The following is a 7720-nucleotide window of genomic DNA, read 5'->3' on the forward strand; positions in this document are numbered from 1 at the left end:
TTGCCACAGTGCCCCTACTACTGTGGGCGTGGAGTTGAAGATTAGAAGGTTTACCGGAGAGGAGGGGGAGAATCGAACAAGGTGCATGTCCTGGAGGGCCTGGTTAACCCTTTCCAGTGCCAAGGAGGCCTCAGGAGTTAATTTACATTTTGAAGAGGGCTGTTTGTTTCCTTTCAACAGGTCAAACAGTGGTTGGAGGCAGCTTGTGGGCAGATAGAGATACTGCCTAAGCCAATTTAAATTTCCTAGAAAACTTTGTAAAGAAGCAAGAGTAAGGTTAGAAGGGAAGGTAACATTAGGTTTTAAGGGACGAATTTGCGTTAGAGAAATCTCTGAACCTAGGAAGGATATTGGAGGGATTAGCTGTATCTTCTCAGGGGCTACATTAAGGCCGCTTTTCTTTAATGCAGGAATGAGAAAATCATGTAAGGCATAGAGATCTGTATCTGATTTTCCCCATATTAAAATATCATCTGTATAATGAAAAATATTAAGGCCCTTATGAATATATGGGACAAGGGCAGATTTAACAGCCTCCTGACAAATCGTAGGACTATTGGCCATACCCTGGGGCAGCACCACCCATTCAGATCTATCAGCGGGGCTGGCATTATTAATAGACGGAACAGAGAAGGCAAAACGTTTACAATCTCGCGGATGCAAGGGGATAGAGAAAAAACAATCTTGTATATCAATAGCTATGATTGGAATTCCCGTGGGAATTGCAGAAGCAAGAGGCAAACCCCTTTGGGGGGAGCCCCAGACCTGCATGGTTTTATTTACTGCACGGAGATCTTGAAGGAGGCGCCATTTTCCCGAGCGCTTTTTAATCACAAAGACAGGAGTATTCCATGGGCTTCGAGAATGACGAATGTGTCCCAAGGACAACTGCTCTCGGACGAGCTCTTTTAAAATTTTTAGCTTATCCCTAGGTAAAGGCCACTGTTCCACCCAGACAGGCTCATTAGAAAGCCAGCTTAAGTGGGGTGTTTGGCTACGAACAGTGGCATTTAATATTGGGGGTGCTGAATAGACCTGGTATCGCGGGAATGAGTTTTACGCTCTGCAGAGGCGTCTGTGGATATCCTAACATTAAGACATTCCAGAAGATCCCTGCCCAGTAAGTTGGTGCTAATATTAGCTACCAAAGGGCGGAAGTGTCCAGTAGAACCTTCTGGGTCTTCCCACATGAGCGAGTCTCGTGTGTAAAATGCTCTCGTCATCCCTCCTATTCCATGTAAACTGGGTCCAGGGATGAGTTCCCAATCTTGGGGAATCTCTTCTTGCCTTAAAATCGTCTTTGCTGCCCCCGTGTCAATCAAAAATTTAAAAGGAATGTTGCCTATCTTTACTGTCATAGAAGGGTGACCTTGTTCTAAAACAGGAGTAGTCCACAAAATCTCAGGCCCCGAATTTGTACTATTCAGGGGCGAACCATCTTTATGAAATTGGGACCAACAATCTCTCTTCCAATGAAACCCCTTACGACATTTTGGACAAACAGTACGTGGTCTCTGGCTCCCCGACTGAAAGCGGGGTTGCTCTGGCTGGAGGCGTGGTTTCCCTGACTGGAGGCGTGGTCGCAACTTATCAGGACATTGGTTACGCCAATGTCCTTGGCGACCGCACTGAAAGCAGGCCCCGTTTTGCTTACGTGGGGCAACTGCATAGACCTGCGTCATAGCGGGTGTCCCATAATTGCCTGATGTAAGTTCCTGTGTCGCTAGAATCCAATTATCTGGGTGTAGGTGTTTAAGATTAAGGCATACCTGACGGAATTGTGGTGTCATGCCTTCCCAGACAATAGAGCGCAGGAGTAGTGTGCGGACGTCAGGATTATAAACCTTTCTCTCTAAGCTTCTCTTCACCCTTGAGATGAAGCTCGCCAATGACTCATCAGAGCCTTGGTGAAAAGAGTTAATGGGAGCTGATGGATCTACATCAGGTGTGGTCACCCTTTCCCATGCTTGTGTTGCACAGATGCGTACCTGTTCAAAATAACCAGTTGGAAACCTGGCTTCTGCCTGCTGAGTTCCAGATTCATAAGCTCCTGCTCCAAACAAAGCATCAAAATTCCATTCTACCTGTTTGTTACTATTTTCCTGCGATTGCCTAGAGCACTCATCGCGGAAACATGCCTGCCACTGAAGATAGAGTGGGTCTGGGAGTGCAGCACGAGCCAGTTCTTTCCAGTCTTGTGGTATATTTAAATGCTGGTAAAAGCTTCTCAAAACGGACTTGGTCCATGGAGAGTGCATACCGTCCTCCCTAACTGCTTGCCTGAGCGTTCCAAGTTCTTTCGAGGAATATGGCTGCCACGGCTGAGGGTTTTGTTTAGAAGGGGCCAAGTTTACCGGGAATGTGTGGATTTGGTCCGATGGCGCGGGAGAGGGAGCTACAGAAGTGGAAAGTTCAGTAGAAACTGCTGTAGTGGCTGCAGGGGAGACTAAACGCATATCTACGGGGACGGAGCTCCCGGGGTGGACTGCACATGGTTTAAAATCCTTAAGTGCTGAAAAAATATCCTTTAGCTCTCATATCTCAGTCACTAGGTCCCTTAATGGTGACGTATCAGCAGGGGGCGGGGTCAGGGACGAGGAAGCCTCAGGCGGAGCTGAAACCGCGGTGGCAGGGGCCAGGGGCGGAGCTGAAACCGGAACGGCAGGGGGAGGGGCTAGAGAACCGGAAGCCTCACGGGAAGCGGGGGGCGGGGCCAGAGAAGCAGAAGGAACTGAACACGTGTCTGCCACAGAAGGGACCGAACACTTGTCTGCAGAAGGAGCCGAACACGTGTCTGTGGGGACAGCTGGGGGAGGGGTCAAAGGAGCGGCAAAACACGTGTCTTCAGGGGCAGTGGGGGGAGGGTCGTGGAAGCAGAAGCTGCCGCAGGAGAAACCGAACACGTGTGCCCGGAGGCAGTGGTTTGGGGGCTGACTGCAGATTGCTTAGGGTGTTTAAGTCCTAAGCAAATATCCTTTAACTCCTGTATCTCAGCCTCAAGGTCACTTAACCTTTTGGCAGGAGGCCTTGTACATATCCTGAAAATAGTAAATATAGCCATGAGAACCCATGGTGTAGCAAAAATTAAAGCGTCTCTGAGATCGAAAGCCTGTCCCAGGAGAGAAGGATAGAATGTCTGGGACACCTCCTCATAAAACGGAAAAAATCCCATGGTGGAGGGAAACGTGGGGCCACAGAAGCAGGCGGATTCCACTTACCTGTGTCTGGGCGGTTTCGGAGACCTCAGGCCGGGCGTGGTGTGGGTACGGAACACAATGGGCGCCAGATGTTGTTGAGGTGATCTGGTGTCGGGCTGCACCGCGGAGAAGAGAGCGGACGTCCAGAGCAAAGGGGTACACAGATCTTTATTATAGGATGGGGGGGAGGTTTGGTTCAGACCACGTGGAGCCAGCCAGCAATGGCCGACCACGGGGGGAGAGCAGGGAGCGAGACCTCAGAGAGGGAGAGCCGAGAGCCCAGAGAGAGAGAGGGGAGGGGTGATGGGGCTTTTTATTGGGCGACAACCAGGGGTGACGTGTAGGGCCAGGATTGGTTGAAAGGGGGCACTCTAGGATTTAGCGGAGCATAGGAAAACCTGGGGGCGGAGACTGCATCAGAATAAGTCCTCAGCAACACTTTATTGGCAAATTTTTCAGCTAAGAGATTGTCACAATGGGAAACGTGATCTCAGTCCACAAAACACCGACCACAGTGGTAACAAAACTCACATCACGTGGTCCGGGAGGTGGCGCAGTGGCTAAAGCACTAGACTGTCAAGCATGAGGTCCTGAGTCCGATCCCTGGCAGCACATATACCAGAGTGATGTCTGGTTCTTTCTCTCCTCCTATCTTTCTCATGAATAAATAAATAAATTCTTTATAAAAAAAAAAAACTCACATCATTCACACATTGCTTGGATGGGGGAATTGTTCACATTTTAAATTATGTTTTTTTGTGTGTGTGCCTGTGCATGTGTTTGATGTCATCAGGCATCACTTCTCTTTGTTGGCTGTTTTAGATAGAAAAAGAGTAGTATTCCCCTCTGGTATATGAAGTGTTTGGACCTGGGTCTTACACAAGGTAACCTTCCAAATAAGCTATTAATTTGTGCCTCACATTCTTATTTAAATCGATTTGCAATAAAAACAAAAAGTGTCTTAGGAAGTCCACCAAAAGAACTACATGAAAACTTTAAAAATGTAATACAAATAAGTTGAGGGTGAGTATCACAGAATCTAATTGAATATATAACTCAAAGGAACGATCACTAAATGACACTCTTTTCATTAAGTAATTTAGACTGGAAATCTGAGTAGTTTCAGGAAAATTTCTGTGATTTATGTGCTATCAAAACAATTATGTTAATATAATATACAGATATTTTAAAATTATGTAGCACTTTTAACCTGTATTTTATTTTGACACTGGCAGAGTATAAGCATTACAAGGTAGAGTATAAATTATCATGTGTAAGGACCTGTGTTCGAGGCACAGGCCACCACATGAGAGAGCCTTCCTGGGGAAAAGAGGCTTCCCAAGTGGTATTTCTCTTTTTTTTTTTAACTTTTTATTTATTTTAATTTTGATAGAGATTCAGAAAGAGAGACACACACAGAGAAATACCAGAGCACTGCTCAGCTCTGGTTTATGGTGGTGGGGGGGATTGAACCTGGGACTTAAGGAGCCTCAGGCATGAGAGTCTGTTTGCATACCCATTATGCTATCTCCCCCACCTCCAAGTGGTGTTTCTGTATGTGTCTCTCTCCTTATTTATCTCTCTATATCTCTTACCCTCTGTCTGAAAAAGGAAATGACTGCTGGGAATGGTGAATTGTAAAGGCACTGAGCACCAGCAAGTTTTTGATCTGGTGACAAAATAAATGAAATACATTTTTAAAAAAGTATTTTTACTTATGTTGTTATCCTTAACTGTGATATCACAATCCACTGTAGGTTTGGTGAAATATCACTGTACTAACTAGAGTGAAATTATTGAACTATGTAAATGTATTTAACTTTTTAAAAAATTGGAGGATTTCCCCCACTTGGGGGGAGGGGAATTCGAAAGTTGTGAAACAACAGTGTGTCTCCCTTTCTATCTTCTCCTCCCCTCTCAATTTTTGTTTCTCTAAAAATCATGGGGAAAAAATGAAATCCTAAAAAATATCTAGAAATGAGGGTACTTCTAAAGTGATGCATGTAACAACTCAACTTGCTGTTGCGTTCACACCTATGATTTCTGCAACAGAAAAAAGGGAGTTTGAAGAGAAAAAAATTGCACGAGTGGTCTCAGAAGTTTAGTAGGAAGAGGGGTTAAGTGTATTCACACATAGGTGTGAAACTGTACTCCTAAAAATCTTATAATACTGTAAACCAGCTTTAAATCAATAAAAAATTGGGGGGATTGCATATAACTTCTAATTTTCTTTACCTCTTGAAATTTGATAAATTAATTCATTCAATAATTGACATGTATATCACTGTATTGGCCATCATTAATATGGTTACATGATAACAATCTCAAGTGAAGTGATTGAAATTTAATAAATATGATTTGGTTCCAGAAAATTTATTACTTTCATATAATGATTGATGTTTTAATTTTTTATTACCTTTTGTTAACAACTTAAAAAAAAATATATATATATAATGACCATATGAAGTAAATACTATTATACTCTCCCTTCTCTCTCAATTTCTCTATTGTTCAATATAAATGGGAAAAAATGGCCACCAGGAGCAGTGGATTTGTAATGATAGCTCTTTAGAGCCGCACATGCATGAATATAAACATACACACACGTAATTTCTTTGCTTCTTTTGTTTTTACTTATTTATTATTGAATAGAGACAGAGAAATTGAGAGGGAAGAGAAGGTAGAGAGAGAAAGAGACAGAGAGTCACCTGAAGCTGGGGACCAGGGGCTTGAACCCAGGTCCTTGCGCACAATAATGTGAATGCTTAGCCAGATGCACAACTGCCTGGCCCCCTTTGCTTTTTCTTTTAATGTGGAACTCTTCTCAGTAATTCTTGCAAGGAAGAATTGATAGTGACTTATTCCTTTATTTTCTGAATGTTTGGAAAAGTTTATATTTCTCCCTCATATTTAAAGGATAATTTAGAACTATACAGAATTTGTTGGCTGATAATTCTTATCATTTTTATTATTTTTAAAATTTTATTTATTTATTGGATAGAGACAGCCAGAAATTGAGATGGGAAGGGGTGATAGAGAGGAAGAGAGACAGAGAGATATCTGCATCCCTGATCCACTGCTTGTGAAGCTTCCCCCCTGAAGGTGGGGACCAGGGTCTCAAACCCAGGTCCTTGCACAATATAGTGTATGCACTTAAGCAGGTGCTCTACCACCTGGCCCCAACAATTCCTATCTTTTAATACTTTGAAAATACCATTCCACTTCCTCCTTGCCTCTAGGGTTTGTTATGAGAAATATGATGAAAGGACAATGATTGTGCCTCTGTATATCACTTCCTTCCTTTCCCTGAAAGCCTACAATATTTTTTTTTCTTGTCTCTGCTTTTGGATAGTTTCACAATTATGTGTCTTGTGTATGCCATTTTGGATTTAAGAATTTAGGTGTGTGTTAACTTTTATAGATTTCTTTTTAAGTTAATGGCTTATCTTTTTTAAAAAAATATTTTTCCTTTATTGGGGGATTAATGTTTTATAGTCACCAGTAAATACAATAGTTTATACACGCATAACATTTCCCAGTTTTCCACATAACAATACAACCCCCACTAGGTCCTCTGTCATCCTTTTTCAGGACCTGTACTCTTCCCCCCTCCAACTCTCATGGATTGCTATATATATATTTTTAAATATTTATTTATTTATTCCCTCTTGTTGCCCTTGTTTCATTGTTGTAGTTATTTTTGTTGTTGTTATTGATGTTGTCGTTGTTGGATAGGACAGAGAGAAATGGAGAGAGGAAGGGAAGACAGAGAGGGCAAGAGAAAGATAGACACCTGCAGACCTGCTTCACCGCCTGTGAAGTGACTCCCCCTGCAGGTGGGGAGCCCGGCTTGAACAGGGATCTTTACCTGGTCCTTGCGCTTTGTGCCACGTGCGCTTAACCCGCTGCGCTACCGCCGGACTCGCGAATTTTTTTTTTTTTATATAAAGACACAGCTGATCAATTGACTCTAGAGGCTTATGTCTCAGTCATATTAACTAAGTAAAGTACATGGTGAGAGAACATAACTCTTAGGTTATGACAACCCTGACAGTCCAGCTCAATAGAAGCACAGTACATACTGCAGCTATCTTTCTCTTGCCCTCTCTGTATTCCCCTCCTTTCTCCATTTCATATTATATATATATATATATGTATATGTATATGTATATGTATATGTATATGTATATGTATATGTATATGTATATGTATATGTATATGTATATGTATATGTAGTATGTATATGTATATGTATATGTATATGTATATGTATTATGTATATGTATATATATATATATATATATACAAAAAGGAAACATTGACAAAACCATAGGATAAGAGGGGTACAACTCCACACAATTTCCACCATCAGAACTTCATATCTCATCTCCTCCCCTGATAGCTTTCCTATTCTTTATCCCTCTGGGAGTATGGACCCAAGGTCATTGTGGGATGCAGAAGGTGGAAGGTCTGGCTTCTGTAGTTGCTTCTCCAGTGAACATGGGCGTTGGCAGGTTGATCCA

This window comes from Erinaceus europaeus, chromosome 4 (assembly GCF_950295315.1).
Source record: "Erinaceus europaeus chromosome 4, mEriEur2.1, whole genome shotgun sequence".
NCBI lineage: Eukaryota > Metazoa > Chordata > Mammalia > Eulipotyphla > Erinaceidae > Erinaceus > Erinaceus europaeus.